The sequence below is a fragment of the Plecotus auritus genome (genome assembly GCF_963455305.1).
Source record: "Plecotus auritus genome assembly, chromosome: 7".
NCBI classification, from domain to species: Eukaryota; Metazoa; Chordata; class Mammalia; order Chiroptera; family Vespertilionidae; genus Plecotus; species Plecotus auritus.
Window position 1 is genome coordinate 37,602,764 of NC_137774.1, and position 15,972 is coordinate 37,618,735.

General features: G+C 53.0%; 1 protein-coding gene across 5 annotated transcripts in view; it reads left to right on the top strand.

The window, feature by feature from the left end:
- The window catches only part of RAP1GAP2 (RAP1 GTPase activating protein 2), a 227,803-nt gene that overhangs the window by 14,936 nt on the left and 196,895 nt on the right, over positions 1 to 15,972 (top strand). Inside the window, exon 1 of one of the 5 annotated variants that reach the window (XM_080680776.1) lies at positions 3,817 to 3,888. The exons of 2 other annotated variants lie outside the window; for them this stretch is intronic. The gene's annotated coding sequence lies outside the window, so the exon portion shown is untranslated. Of the gene's footprint in view, positions 1 to 3,816; positions 3,889 to 4,131; positions 4,349 to 15,972 lie in introns of those variants that run through there. 2 more of the 5 variants (XM_080680775.1, XM_080680777.1) reach the window with 2 other exon arrangements.

Genomic DNA, 15,972 nt, shown 5'->3' on the forward strand with positions numbered 1-15,972 from the left:
ATTCATTTCCCTTATGCGCCTTACATAAGGAGCACCATTTCTCTCCACTAATACTAGCAGCGAATATTTTAGCAGCCGATAGCCATGTCATTAGTCTGGACTGACTTGTTTGGTGTGTGCAACAGGAAATATTTCGCTTTTGGAGAACAAGAAAAATAGGTTTATTTGCGTTATGCTTATTAATTTGTGTAGTTATTCAGTGTCTGGTAAGTTAATGTTCAAGAAAAAATATTAATTTTTATTAAAATGTTCTATTATTTTATGTTAACAATTACTTACTTATTTCAGCCCTTGTATTCAGCATGTCTCTATCGAAATAAACCTACATTTCTTTTTAAATATATTTTTATTGATTTCAGAGAGGAAGGGAGAGGGAGAGAGAGATAGAAACATCAATGATGAGAGATAATCATTGATCCGCTGCCTCCTGCATGCCCCCTACTGGAGATTGAGCCCGCAACCCGGGCATGTACCCTTGTCTGGAATGGAACCCGGGACCCTTCGGTCCGCAGGCCGATGCTCTATCCATTGAGCGAAACCAGCTAGGGCTAAACCTACGTTTCTATGAAAACTGAAGCTTTTGTTTCCTGTGGTCCATGTGAACTTAAACCTTGTTTATTTGGCCCATGTTAGCCTTTGAATTTGACATGCTTGCTCTAGAGCTTGAGACAAGAGTATTGGGAAGAGCACAGGAATGAAATTCTGAGTGTACAGTTGTGCATGTCTGAAGGGAAAAAGAAAGAGGCATTGTGGCTGCCTTAGTAGTATCCTAGGACACCCAGATAGAAGGGGACATGGATTCATTTTCAGGCAACCTGCGAAGCTTATTGTGTGCCAAGTGCCCTCTGACATAAAGTAGCTTCTCCCTCACCTTCTTTCCTTCAAAGCTCTTACCACCAGCTGACAGGATCTCATTGGTCTATTTGTTCACCGCCTTGTGGCTCCCTGGGATGTAAGCCCATGAGGGCAGGGCCTTTTCCACATTGTTTTCCTCTGTCTCCTGAGGTCCTAGCCCAGAGAAGGAGCTCACTGAATGGAAGACAAATGAACAGAAAGTAGCTCAGAACCTGTAGGAAGGTTGGTAGAGAGGCTAGCCCGAGACTGAGGTGGGCCAGCTACATCTGCCCAAGAAAAGAGCGAAGGAAGAATAGAGGGTGAGACCTCCTGCCTGTTCAAATGGCCTGAGGCGAATGGAGCTGCTCTGTTTTCTGAGCTAAAGAACAAGGATGCTCTTTGGAATCACAGGAGCAGAGCAGAGTCCGTGGATGAGGGAAGCAGTCACAAGACAGGATGGAGCCATTTGAAATAACTTCAGCTTTCACACTTGGGAAGGCTGCATCCCAGGTTGCTTAAAGAGCAGGCTGCCACCGCTCCATGACTGTACTAATTTTTATGACAGACTATTAATCGTTAATTAAAAAATATATAATTTTACTGATTTCAGAGAGGAAGGGAGAGGAAGAGAGAGAGAGAAACATCAATAATAAGAGAGAATCATTGATTGGCTGCCTCCTGCATGCCCCCAAGTGAGCTCACAACCCAGGTATGTGCCCTTGACCGGAATCGAACCTGGGACCCTTCAGTCCACAGGCCAACGTTCAGCCAACCCACCTTGGGCTATTTATCATTAACTTTTGAGTGCTTATTATATGTCACGTTGTAAATGCTTTGCAGGAGAAATTGATTTACTCTTCATAACAATGCTGCGATCTTGGTGCTATTGTTCTCCCCATTTTTCAGATGACAAAACCGAGGTGCAGAGGTTACATAAAAGCAGCTAGTAAGTGGCAGTGGAGCATGTGCCAAAGGCAGGAGACAGGGAAGTTGCTTTCTACCTTTACAAAGAGGAAATAAGTCCATAGACCATAAACAAGTGAACTTAGCATCAGTCCTGGCCAAGCTTTAGAGTCTGTTATGAAAGAGACGGTGTGGGGGCACCTAGAAAAGGGGGCTGTGAGTGGATGCCATGAGAATCCACCCTGCTGGGGGAAGCTTACTTGCTTTTCTGATTAGTTTTCCAGACTAGAAATATGTAAGAGTTGTGAGTTTCAGCAATAAATGTTTCTTTTTTTCCTCAGCAAAGCCTTGCAGGTGACAGAGGCATGTGAGCTAGGGGTGGGGAGTTGATGAGTGACTGACATGGGTTGAGTCCTGCTCAATGTGTTTATGAGTGGCTTGGTGAGGAAGGATGTGGACAGCATGCTGGTGCCACTGCGGATGGCAGGAACCTGGGCACCATCCCAACAGTCGAGATATCAGAATTGGGACCCATACTGCCCTGGGGGTCAGATCCAGGTCTAGGAAGTTCACTTCAGCTGGGATAAAGAAGTCCATTTTGGCCTCTAATCCTGTCTGTGCCTGGGCAGGGGGTGAGGGAATCAGAGCTGTCTGGGTCGTTCCAATAGACTAGAAGCTTGGGAATGGCCCCGTGTTTTAAGTTCTAAGAAAATGCTCACATTGTGGAACTGCAAGAGCTCAGGGCAGAGTCCAGAACCGGGGAGGGCAGGCCCCGCGGTTTGGAGTCTCAGACTTTCAGAGGAATGTTCCTGTGTCTGTTCATTTATTTGGCGGACAGGGATGGAGCACCGGTCCTCTGCCAACACCGTGCCAGATGTTACCCTTGAACGGCTGAGCAGACTGCTTTTCGGGTGATGGGCCAGGCTGCGGAAGGGACTCAGACCATGGGCTGGCCACCCGGTCTCCCTCCCATCCTGCTGTAGGTCAGGCCCTGGGGTTACAGTGCCTTGTCTCCAGGCAGACAAGGGCCCTGCCTCCATGGGGCACACATTCTCGTAGGGGAGACAGACTGTAGACACATAGACAAGAAAATGTCAGAGTGAACTTTTCAGAGTGCTGAAGAAACTAAAACGGAGCATCGAGGTGACGAGGGACCAGTGGGTGTGAGGGACTTTGGGAGAAGTGGAAGTTCTCTCTGACAAGGTGACATTTGGGCTGAGCCCTGAAGGACACAAGGGGTAGCCATGTGGAAAAGGTGCTGGTGAGGGGTGTTGAATGGATGGGGGAGGGGAGGGTTCAGGAGATGGGGTGGAAGGGTATTCCTGCAGGCGGAACAGCTAGTACAAGGCCCTAAGTACGTTCTAGAAGCAGAAAGCCACTGTGGCCAGAGCAGCGTGAGGCCATGGCCAACAGACAGAAGCAAGGCCGATTTGTGGGCCAGGAAAGAAAAGGTTTTCTAGCCCCGAGGGCTGCCCCAGGGCATCCAGGTCGCCCCCTTAGGGAGTGAGCTTCCCATCACCGAGGTGTGCAAGCCATATTCAGAGGCCGCCCTCCGTGGAGGCGCTGAGGAAGAGACGTGGGCAGCCCAAAGGCTGCCGAGAAGGTTCTTCATTCCTTCATCCTTCAGGTTCAGAGTGCCCTTGGCTTGGCAGAGGCTGAGGTTTGTGTGGAGTGAGTGAGTGAAAGCTCCAGGCTGCTAGCTCCGGGGCAGCGGCAGTTTCAGGGGTTCTGGCAGCCCTTGAAGCGCCCCAGTTCCAAGTGCAGATAGCACTGCACCCCTCCCAGTCCCACCGCTCTCAGAGCTGGAGACGGCTCCCGAGTGTCTTCAGTAGACCAGGAACCCAGGATCCTCCTGCACCCCGGTTCCCCGCAGCCCCGGGGGTCTCATCCTCCAGGAACCTCTGTGGGCAGGTGGGCTGCTCCCTCCTTTCTCCCCTGGGTCCCTGGGACGCGCCTGCCCCGCCCCGCGCCTTTGTTCCCGAGGAGCGGCCTCGGGCAGTCACCGTGCGGTGGTGACGAGGCGTCCCTACCGAGGTCGCGGCGCTCAGGACCCGCGGTGCTCCCCCTCCCACCCCGCTCCCTCGCTCCCTCGTCTGCCGCGGTGCCCGACCTCCCACTCCCTCTCCGGCAGCTGCGCGGCGGCGGCGCTCGGTGAGCACCGTGGGCACCCCGGGCCCACTGGGGCGGTGTCGCGGGGGCGGGAGAGCTGGGTGGGTGCGACCGCAGCGCGCGGGTGGCGGGGGTGAGGCGAGGACCCCAGCCTCTGGCCCGCCAGGTGTGCGCGGCTGCGGGCGGGCGCGCCGAGTGCGTCCCGAGCCGAGCCGAGCCGCGCCGCCGGGTGTGCGGTGTGCGCGTGTGCGCGCCGCGGTGACGGTGCACGCGCTGGGCGGGCGGTGAGAGCAGCCAGCCGCCGGGGAGGAGGAGGAGGAGGGGGCCGGGTCCGGATGGAGACGGCGGGCGCACGGGCGGAGGCAGCACCGGGCGGAGGCAGCCGCCGCGACTGACTGTTGACATTCCGTCCGCGCCGTGGAGTGAGCCTGGGCGCCGGCGTCGCAGCGGGTCAGTAGGTCCGGGGCGGGGTGTGCATCCCCCAGTCAGCTTGGAGCAGGACGTGAGTCTCGGGTGTGACCGAACGCGGTGTTGGGGCGCATGTTGTGAGTGTCGATGCGCGTGTTTGCAAAGAGCAATCCTGCCCGTATGGAGTGTGTGCGCTCCGTGCTGCGATTCCACGGAGCGAGCCAGCTGACGGGCTGTTTGGGAGGTGGGGTGTCTGTCCTCGGAAACCCGCGCGGGTGGGGCGTTGCGCACACACGCCGTGCATAGGGGTGTGTGTGCCGAGTGAGATGTGGCTCAGCCTGTCAGAGTCTCTGCTGGGGAAGCTGACTGAGGGGGTCAGAGGTGGGTGTTTACAGGTGGCGGGAGAAGGAAAAAGCCAGGAACCGCAGGAGGACCCTGTGGCTACGCTGGGTTGGTTTGTTCCCCTTGCACCGCGCCCCCCACCTCCCCAACTCGCCCAGAGGTCATAAACACCATCCCATCCTCACTCCAGCCCGTGCCTGTCACAGGGAGGGGAGCTGGGATTGTGAGGTGCTGGCTGCAAGGCCTTCATGGACCTTTGGGGCAGAGCCAGCCTCCAGTCTGATGCTCACCCCCGGAGGGCCTGGGTGTGTGTGTGTGTGGGAGCCAGCCCCCAGAGGGGGTCCGAGACAGGTGTGTGTTCTGGGGACCTCAGGACCGTGTAGAATCCACTTGTCTTTGCCACCACCAGACGCTGAGTGTCTGGACCTGGTTGCTGGTGGAGGGGGCACCCTTCTCTCTCCTGTTTTCCGTAGCTCCCTCTACACCCTTAACAAACTGAAGGGCATTTACATGCAAGTGGGGTTTGGCCTCTCAATGCCGGGATCTGCCTCTGAGTGGCCCCCACCAGAGCAGCCTCCACAGGGGATAATAGGGTTGTCCTGGGCTGGGCGCCAGGACTCTGGCTCTTTTCATGCATCGTGACCCCGGGGCTGCCCCTTAAGCCTCACGGGCCTCAGTTTCCCATGGAGAGGGGAGAAGGCCCCGCCTCCCCGCTTTTCCTGCTGCGGTTGAGGAGTAAACAGAAAGCTCACCCAGCTGCTGGGGTTGCGAGGTCCCCTGCAGTTCTTTCCCCAGGGAAGGCCCATCTTTGCAACGTGGGCAGGAGTCCAGGGAGGCTCTGCCCTCTCCTCCAAGCAGGTGTGTTGGTTCTTGTGAGTCCAGGGGTGGGGCAGGGTGGGTGTCTGCTAGATCTGGCCACAGAGGCTTTAAAAAGCTACCTCAGGTGCCCCCTCCCTTTCAAGATGTTGAGAAGTGGGGATGGGTGGGGCTTGAGGGGCCTGGTGGGCAGTGGGATGGGGACTGGAGCCGAAGAGCCACAGGAGTTTCTGAGCAGAGGCAGGTGCTCAACTTGGGTAGGGCCGGGGCACGTCCCAAGCTGGGACTGCCGCTCAGCCCAGGGTGTTGAAGCAGTTTGAGGTGACCCCAGTTCCACAGAAGATGACCCTTGTGCTGTGGGCACTGCCACACCTCCCCCTCCCTCTTTTCCATGACCCTGTGGAATCAAGTGTGGCGGAACCACAGTGGTTCAAGTGGCTTGGACCTTGAGGGAAAGGGAGCCCGACATGGGTGGTGGTGGCCACGGCAAGCACAGTGGTTACGCATACAGGCTCTGTTGTCACTCCGACGTGGGTTTAAATCCCAGCTCCAGCCCCCCTCGCTCGCTGTGTCTCACCTGTGTTTCCTGAAAGCAGAACCTGAGCGGTATACTTGGGAAGTGGTCCCCGGGAAGAAGGGTGGGAGCAGGAGGTGTGAAGAAGAGAAGGGGGAGGCAGCACAAGAACGCATTATTTTTATCACCACCCCCTCTCTGTCCTGAGCCGGTCTCCCGGGAGTCCGTGGAGTGAGTTTCAACTGCCCTGTCGGAGAGAAAAACATGGGAGTGTTCATCCATTAGCTCTGTCCCCTGATGGACAAGACACCTTAATGGACATGAACTCCCCTGAGATTTCAGGTGCACATGTGTGAGCCCCGAGTGGGTTCCTGTGGGCGTCCCACACTGGAGCTACAAAGAAGGCTTGGTGTGGCCCTGGATGGAGCTTTGCCTCTCAGCCCACAGGGGACCAGCTGTCGTTGCCCAAGTGGCTGGAGTGAGAAATGGGGCTGAGAGGGTTTGAAGTGGTGTACTGAGGTGTCCCACACACTGCATGACCTTGGGCAAAGTGCCCACCTTCTCTGAGCCTCTGTTTCCTTATCTGGGGTTTGTGAGCTAAAAGAAGATGTTTGTTAAATTTTTGAACATGGTGATGGGTCCATAGCAAGGGTTCCACGAATGGAGCATTTCTGTATATTTGGGAAGACGGCGCTTTACGGTGGCTCAGAGATTCATTTGTTCAAGTGGAGGAGGCGGCTGGTAAAGTGACTGCTTACGACCTTCCTCCCGGTTGTAGAACCTGGGGCTCCAGGCCCGGATACCTACCTGGTCAGTTCCTCCTGGAGCTGAGGCCCAGGCTCCCAGACCCCCTGGAAGGTTCTGGTTCACAGTCTGAATTGGAGCCAGCAGTGCCCTGCCCCTGGGGGGCCCCTCAGACGTGCCTCTTGCTGGAGTCTGTCCCAGGAGGACATGGAGCCCGGCAGTGGGCAGAGGGGATGAGCCGGCAGCTCAAAAGCAGGTTCCTGAAGGAGGAGTGGAGGGAGGGCAGATGCTGGCGTTTGAAGCTGGCAGATGGTCGTGGGCACTGGTCTGGGCCACATCCGTGGGGAGGACAGGGCAGGGGGATGGGAGAGAGGGTGAGAGGAAACGGAAGGCAGGAAGGGAGGAAGGAAGAGTGGATTGGTAGAAGATGGCCAAGAATGATGGAGGAAACAGGGCTGTGGGGTGAGTTGGGCAGCCCTGGTGCAGGGGGATTAGGGGTGACTGGGTGGTGGGGACAGGCTGGGCCTGTGCAGGAGGGATCAGGTGGTGTGAGAGAGGGGAAGGCAGTGGTTGAGGGTTAGTTAGGGAGTCCTAGGGCATAAGCCAGAGCAGGCTTTATATTTCCGGATACAGCACCTATAAGCCTCATTCTCCTTTTCCCAGTGTGTCTACCTGTCCCTCCCAGGCCACCACCCCCTTTGGCAGGAGAGGTGTTGTCTGCAAACACTTAGGTTCTGTTGTGAGCAATGATTGGACAAGGCGTGGATGTGTCTCTGCTGAGGCCTGTTGCCATGGTACCATGGTGGCCCTTGTCTCCCTACCCTCTGCCATCTCTGAGCAACGTGCCAGCCCCTCAGGGAGAGGTCACGCAGTGGGGAATGTGTCCAGCTGCCTCTTGCTCATGCACGGGCAGCTCGGGCTGGCATATAAAGGTCACTGCGTCCGTCCCTCGGCCTAGAGGTGAGATCACACCCAGCCTGGGTTGAGGAGGGGCAGCAGCCACTGTCTCTATTTACAGTCATTTAAAGACTCCTCCGCCCTCTGTAATTTGGGACTCATTTTGTTTTTCATAAGTTTAGTAGAAAACAAAAACAGTAATGCCAGCCTATCCATCGTCTCCGCTTTTCAAGAGGGCTTCTTTATGGAGCCAGGTGACACTGTCTTCTTGCCTACACCTCCTTCAAGCTTTTGGTGCTTCTCTAGTGGGAAGTTCTGCCTCATGTCTGACCTCAGCCTGCCATGCTGCACTTGGCTTTCCCCCTCAGTTTGCCATCCCCCCATCCCCTGAAGGGACTTCCAAATAGTCCTAAGGGGATTCCTCTCCACCTGCTCAAGATGTGAAGCAGTTGTAGGGGCCTCCCAAGGCAGGTGGGGCGCCAAGGCAAGGATTGTGCGCTGGAGGACCTGGCCTGAGCAGCCCCCACTCCCCCCGACTCCCGGGCTGGCTGGTGTCCCACCCTCTTCCCTAGTTCAGATCCAAGGCTGTCAGAATCCTTCCTGAATCATGCTGGGCCTGTCAGGTCTGGGTCAACAGATGGCATCAGGCACGGGCACGGGGGACCTGCTGATTAGATGACTGGCAGTGAGCAAGAGCAGAGGGGCGTGACGGCTGTCAGGAGCAGTGAGCTGTGCACATCTGTGTGCGTGTGTCCCTGGAGGACGTGCTGCTGGGTCGTTGTTTCTGCACATCTGTGTGTGGCTATGTGTGGGTCCCCTGAGCACATCTCTGTGTGCACTGTTGGGTGCTCCGGGTTGTTCCTATTCTTTTCTCTGGGTATGTGTGATGGGCACCCACCAGGCGCTCTCCAAGGTCCTCCAAGGGTGTGCCTGGTCGATGGCGGGTGACACTTTACCCCAGCAGGCTCTCCTGGCCCCTGGAATCCCTGAGGCTTATGCCCTGTCCAATTCTGCCCTCTCTCCAGGCTTCCTGTCCCTGTCTCTCTCTCCGCATTGAGGAAGCTGCTTCTCCCCCAGTGGCTGTGTGGCCCACTGCCATTGGGGTGGGACCTGGGGAGGGACAATCAGTCCAACCTCCAGCCCTATTTTTTGAGCTCTGAGCTAAGGGTGACGGGTGGGTAAGCCCTGGGTTGAGGAGATGAGTCAGGGACGGCTGCAGGGGTGGGTGGAAGCTGGGCTGTATGTCAGCTGCTCCAGGAAATGTGCACCCCCACCCACTCTCAGAAGCTTGGGCACCAGTGCAGCAGTGGAGAGGCCCTGTGCCCCTCCTCTCTTCCCTGTGGCTGGCAGAGTGGTCGTTGAGGCGCTGGGCAGCCCATTGGGGGCCTGGGGCTCAGCATAACTCCTGCACCACAATCACATAAATGTATGGAGCTCTTCTTGTGGCAGGTCCCGGACTGCACACTCCACATGTATTAGCTCATTGGCCCCTCAGAACAAACCTATGAGGTGGGTTCTGAAAGCATCCCCATCCTATGAGGAAGAGGAGGCTCAGAGAGGCTGGGTTACTTCTATAAGGTCACACAGCTAGTAAGTGAACCCAGGTCTATTCTTGACACTTGCTGCTGTTCTCTCTACTCTTCACAAAGTTGGATCTGTCTCATCCTTGCAGTCTCCCCTTCAGAGAGGCCGTCCCAGATCCTCCCCTCTAAACAGGGCTCCCCACCCACCCAGACCCCTTCGATCATATCACCCTACGGCAAATACCTGTATAAGGTTAAACCCCTATTATCCTCCACCTCCCCACCCTTTATACCCCCAGGGCAAGGATTTATCCGTCTTGTTCACCTAAACAGTCACTGCCCCATCAGGGAGCCTGGAACACAGTGGGGATGCAGTAAACATTTGATGAAAGAATGAATGAATGAATACATGAAGATATGTCTGACTCCAAGCTCAAGCTCTAAATCCCTTCTCTACACCGTCCCTCACCCAGCAGGGCCCCAGGCTCTGGAGCCTGCTCACTTGGATTTAAATTCTGGCTCTTCCACTGTTCTCGTGGAAGCTGCGTAATAAATCACCCAGAAGCTTATGGCCTAAAATGATGGTGACATTTATGTGGCTCAGGCATCTGCAATTTGGGCAGGGCTCAGTGGGGACACTTGTCTCAACTTGGTCATCGTCATCTGGGGTGCCTCAAAGTCTGGAGGCTGGAAGCATCTGAAGGCTCAGTCACTCTCATGTCTGGCATTTGGCTGGAGGCCTCAGTTCCCCGCCACACGGCCTCTCCCTGTGTTCCCCACAGCATGGTGGCTGGTACAGGATCAAGAATTCCAAGAAAGAGCGAGGCGGTGACGCAGCACCACTTCCGTCACAGTCACAGATCCACACACATCCACGCCCTACCTCGTAACGGGGGGTGTCGTGTCACACAGTGAGAAGAGCATGTGGGATGAGGGATATATTGTGCGATGGGGTGGCCATTTTTGGGAAATATAATTTGCCGCAGTCACTTACTAGAAGTGTGAGCTTGAGCAAATTACTTAGTCTCTCTGTGCCCCAATTTTCCCAGCTGTGAAATGGGGACACCATCAATATGTACCTCATGGGTTATTCCTTTAGTAGTGACTCCACTTCCGTCCATGGGTCACCCTTGCCACAGGTGAGGTGTTGATCGAGATTTTCACCAAACTACGGGATCCAGCCTCAATTCCCCACTCTCTTCTGTCATACAGGAGGCACCTTATTGTGCAGAGCCCTTTTGCGGGTGGGGGCAGTGATGGGGAGAGAAGTAGAGACCTTGAGTGGAAAAGGCCTTTCCCGCCTCAGTTCACTATATCATTCTGAGTCAGCTCTTCTAAGGGGCAAGGGTTGATGGAGATGCCACGATGCTGGGGCTCCAGTAGGATTCCTTTGGGCCTGGGGGAGGGGCAGACCCTGCTAGGACCCCCATCTTTCTCCAGGGAAATCAGGATAAATGAATCATGAGCAAGCTGTGTTTGAGCTACAGGCCTTTTTAAAAATTTTAAATTTATTATTATTTTAAAATAGATTTTTATTGATTTCAGAAAGGAAGGGAGAGGGGGAGACTGAAACATCAATGATGAGAGAGAATCATTGATTGGCTGCCTCCTGCACGCCCCCCACTGGGGATCGAGCCCACAACCTGGGCATGTGCCCTGACTGGGAATCAAACCATGACCTCCTGGTTCATAGGTCTACACTCAACTACTGAGCCACACCGGCCAGGCTGAGCTGCAGGCCTTTTTTAAAAAAGTGTCTGAGGGAGCCTTTCCTGTGTCTCCCCACTTGCCTCCCCCTGAGTCACTGCTCATCTGCCAGAGGTATGATTTCCCCAGCCCAGGTTGCCAGTGTTGGGGGAGGAATCTCAAGGTTCGTTCATTCCAGCCCAGGTTGGGGCTGCTCCTTAGCTGGGCATTGGCAGGGGCCCAATGAACGGTGTTGCCTTGGCCCGACCTGGTGCTATCTCACATCTAGCACTGCCCTCATTTGGGGCCTGCTCTGCAGTAAGCCTTCCCTATAGGATGGCAGTGTGGTTAAAAGCCGAGGCCTGGATTGAGTTTGCAACATCCCTTGACTGGGAATCAAACCTGAGACTCTTCAGGGCACATTCGGGAGGCAACCAATCGATGTCTCTCTCTCTCTCTCTCTCTCTCTCTCTAAGAAAATCAATGGACAATATATCCTTGGGTGAGGTTAAAAAAAAAAAAAAAAGGCCGGGGTTCTGGGTTTTATTTCTGTTGCCACCACCTACCAGCCCTGTGACCTGACTGGGTTTCTTAATGTGTCTGAGCTCCATGTCCTCACCAGGAAGGACAAAGTTATGGAGTAAGTGAAATAAGAAGTATGGCATACCTGGTTTATGGGAGATTCTCAACAGATGATTGCAGTTATTCTTTACAGATGAAACAACTGAAGCAGAGGGAGTTTAAGTGGTTTCCCCGCAACTACTTTGCAGACCCAGAGCTGCAACCCAGGTGTTCTGACACAAGTGGTTGTTACTTATCTCTTGCAACACAGAGAATTCCCCCCACCCCTCAGTCCCTTTTGCTAGAGGGCAATGTGGCTGCAAACACCAGCAAGAAGACACCCCCTTTTTCCTCCTTGCACTACACTAACAGGCCTGTAGAGGGCGCTGATGTCCACCTTCTGGCCCATCTTGGTGAGGAAGAGGCTCTACAATGTCAGGGAAGGATTGGAGTGACCCAGCCTGATGGAGGGAGAGCGAAGAGCTGGCTTTGGATCTCTTTTAGTAAGAATCCCCTTCAGACAGCAACCAGTGCCCAAGCCTTCCTACAGATGATTCCAGTGATGGTGGCAGTATTGTAGTTGATTGCGGAATCATCTGGGGAGTTTGTTAAAGGTGCAGATTTCCTGGCCCCAACCCAGAATGATGGAGTCATAATTATAGCAGTCACACTAGCTAACACGACTAGAGATCTATACCTTGCCCTGCTCCGAAGGCTTAACATGTATTAACTCATTCACCCCTCCGAGAGCCCTAAAAGGTAGGTACTGTTAGTATCCCCATTTCATAGGTGGAGAATCTGGTCTGAGGCACAGAGAAGTTAAGTAACTTGCCTAAGGTCACACTGCTGGCAAAGCCACAGGCTGGGGTTTGACCCCATGCTATTTAAGACCCAGGTGGTTCTCACGCCCAGTGCATTTTATAAAACCACTGTTTTATAACATGGGGCCCATCCCCTTGCTTGTCTCCTTTTGCTTCCTTTTATTTGTCATTTTAAATAGTGTGAGGCCTTTTTAGTTATAAAAGGAAGACTTATTTATTTCAGAAAACTTACAACATTCAGAAAAGCACAAAGAAGAAAAAAAAAAATCATGATCCTTGATCTCACCCCTTGAACAATATGGCCCTGAGCATATGAGGTGGCCTGTTGCATTTCATTCAGAAATTTTCTGTATCTCTCTTCCCATGTCATTACTTATACTTCCACACCTACTGGAACTTTGCACTGGCTGAGAGGTACTCTGATGTTGGGAGATGCTTTCTGTCTTTAACCTGCCCCCTGCTGTTGGATAAGTGGGTTGTTCCCAGTGTTTCATAGTTACTACAACACTGTGGTGGAGGCCATTCAAAGTACAACTTGGCACACATCCCTTGAGTTTTCTTAAGATTGAAGCACAAACTTTGCTTAAAAGCAGAGTGGATGGAAGAACCATTTGGAGTCAGACAGTGAGGGAGAGACCCTGGTCCTCCCTTTCTGGGGCAAGACAGATTCCTGACTTCCCTTTGGGGTGGGTAGAAGAGGTGGTCCCTGGTCCCTGGTCCCAGGTCCCAGGACTGGGGTCAGTTTGAGCTCCAAATAGTCAAATAGTTTAAGGTTTTTTTTTTTTTTTTTTTTTTTTTAAATTGGTGTGTGTGTGTGTGTGTGTGTGTGTGTGTGTGTGTGTGTGTTTAAATTCTCACCTGAGGACATGTTTAGAGAGAGGAAGGGGGAGAGAGAGAAACATCAATTGATTGCCTTCCATATGGGTCCCAACCTGGGACTGAACTGAAACCTAGGTATGTGCCCTGGCCTGGAATTGAACCTGCAACCTTTATGTGCACAGGATGATGCTCCAATCAACTGAGCCACACCGGCTGGGCTAGTTTAAGAAGGTTTCAAAGACTTGTAGCTTCGTCTCCTCCTCTTCTTCTCCCCAATTTCTCCTTCTGTAACAAACCATCCATATAATTAACACTTTTTAATCTTTAAATTATGACATAATAACATGTTCATGGTAAAAAGAAAATCAAGCAGCACAGAAGGACATAGAGTAAAAGGTCCCTCTGCCCCAGATTGCCAGTTCTAGTCCAGTTCTTCAGGGTCACCCACATGGGACCATTGCTTATGTCTCCTTCCGGAAATTTCTAGGCAAATATGAGAATTTACATATTTATTTAAACTCATGGGATTCTACTATATGATCTTGTCTGTGTGTTTTTTTATTCTGCATGAGTTTTTAGGATATCTTTATATAGTAACATATATGAATTCTACCTTCTTTTCAGTACCTACATAGTATTTCATTGTATGTTAGTTCCACAATATAGTTAAATGACAGTCACTTAGGTTATTATTTTTTTTTGTATTTTGCTATTATAGTGATATAATTAACACTTGTGTGCATAGATCTTGTCAACTCGTATGAACTTGCCTGTGGAATAAATTTCTAAAAATGTTGACACAAAGTGTATGCGCATTTAAAATTTTGATATCGCCAAATACCTACATACACTGGTGGGGGTGCCTGTTTCCTTATATCCTCATACCATTATCAAGGTTGTTTTTTGTTTTGTTAATCCTCACCCAAGGACATTTTTCCCATTGATTTTTTTTTAGACAGAGTGGAAGGAGGGAAGGAGGGAGAGAGGGGGAGAGAAAGAGAGAGACTCAAACATCAATATGAGAGAAACGCATCGCACCCCGATTGGGGCCGGGGCTTGAAACTGCAACCCAGGTAAACCCAGGTACATGCCCTTGACCCGGAACTGAACCCTCGACCCTTTGGTGTGCGAGCAGAAGCTTTAATCACTGAACCAAAACAGCCAGGGCTCAAAGTTGTTTTTTTTTTTTTTTAAATTTTTATAACCTTTACTATCTGATGGACAAAAGTGGTACGTAATTATGTAAAATTTAAAAAAATTACAGTACATTTTGTAGCTTCTTTAGTCCACAGCCACGCATTGCTAGTAGTCTTGGTGGGCTGGCATTACTGGACAGATCAGAGTGAATTGTGCAACCCTGTGTTAGAGTCCTGCTCTTGCAGTTTTTTTTGTCATCGCCTTTTTTTTCAGAACTTGCACAGTCGGAAATTCAGGCTAGCCCTTGAGATGTGAGCGTGGGAAGTGACCAGTGCACTGTAAATCACAGTGCAGATGTTGGATGTCATTTATCTCGTGCCCAGGTGTGAATTCCCACCCCCTGTGGGCTTGCTGGCTTTCCATGCCACTGTGCCCTGTTTTTCTGATGATCAGAGTGTCGTCTGCCCTTGTTCTCGGTTCTCACCTGGCTTGTAAAGGAAGCAGAGGGAAGTCAGCTGGAGCCCCCAGAGTTCATGACCTGTGCAAGGTGATTCAGTGGCCGAGCTGTGAGGAGAGCCGAGCCCCACCTTGTCAGTCCTGGTGCCAACTCACGCTGCCCGGAGTCGGGGCGGGTCTAGGTTGAATGATGTGCCTGCCTCTCTAGGGGCATCTGTTTCCTGAGCTTCTGGTAACTGCTTCAGCCCCACGCCTGGGAAGGGAATTTGTCTCATCTTTCAGCCCCATTGGTGGCTATGGGGACAGAGCTGCCCACGAAGAGGAAGCCACACTGTCTCTCCCTTCCCTCCTGCCCCCAAAGGCCGGCAGACACAATGGAGGGGCTGTTGGCCGGGGCCCGGGCTGCCTCATCCCCTCTGATCCCAGCCGGCTTTCTCAGCTCTGTGTTCAGAGAGCTGGGCAGGTGCCCTGGAGCTCTGCCCTGGGTCTGGGACTCTGGCTGGGACTTGCCCCTTCAGCTGGTACTAGGAGCACCCACAGGCCTCCACCAGGGAAGCCAGGGCCTTGTGCCTGGGAGATTCAAAGTCGGCTCTGAGGGATGGAAGGAGCAGCCTCGGGAGGGAAGGAGCCTGTCTGGCCAGGTGTTGGGAGGACTTTCCCACTTGACCACTGTTCTCTTCCAGCTGTTGAGCTGAGCTTTGCCTCCTCAGGGCCTCAGATCTCCATCTGTGAAAGGGCACTGCACCCACTGTGCATCTCTGTAGGCGTCAGAATCAGCGGGGCAGCGTGATTGGCTGGTCGGCCCACTGCAGCAGATCTCCGTGTGGAATAGCGGTTGAGAACTTGGGCCCTGGAGTTAGACCCAGCTGTGCCACCATCATGCCGGATCGATTTTGTCAGGGTCCTTGACCTCTCTAAGCCACAGTGTCCCCGTTGGTAAAATGGGGATAACAGTGGTACCATCGCATAGGTGGTTGTGAGACTGAAATGAGCTAGGCTGTTAGGTGGGTGCTGGTCCACAGTAAACCCACCCACATCTCCACTCTGACCTCCGGCATGCTGACTCAGCCGAGGGCTGGGAGGAAGCGGGCTGTGCTGAAGGGGAACAGGAGGGCTGGGTCTGGCTCACAGAGCTTCTCTTTTCTCATGATTCACAATCTCTCCCAGGGAGCCCGCGGGCCCCTCACTGGCCACCCCACTCAGAAGAGGGGTCAGAGCAGGGGTGACAGGAAGCTGAGCAGGACTGAGGGAGGCAGTGGAATCATAATAGATAATAATTATCACGGCTCCCATAACGGTGTGGGAGCCCTGCTAAGTGGATAGGTCCATTTGTAATCTTGTGGGGTTCGTGGCAGCCACCCTATATTATACAGGAGGAAACTGAGGCCTAGAGGAGTTACAT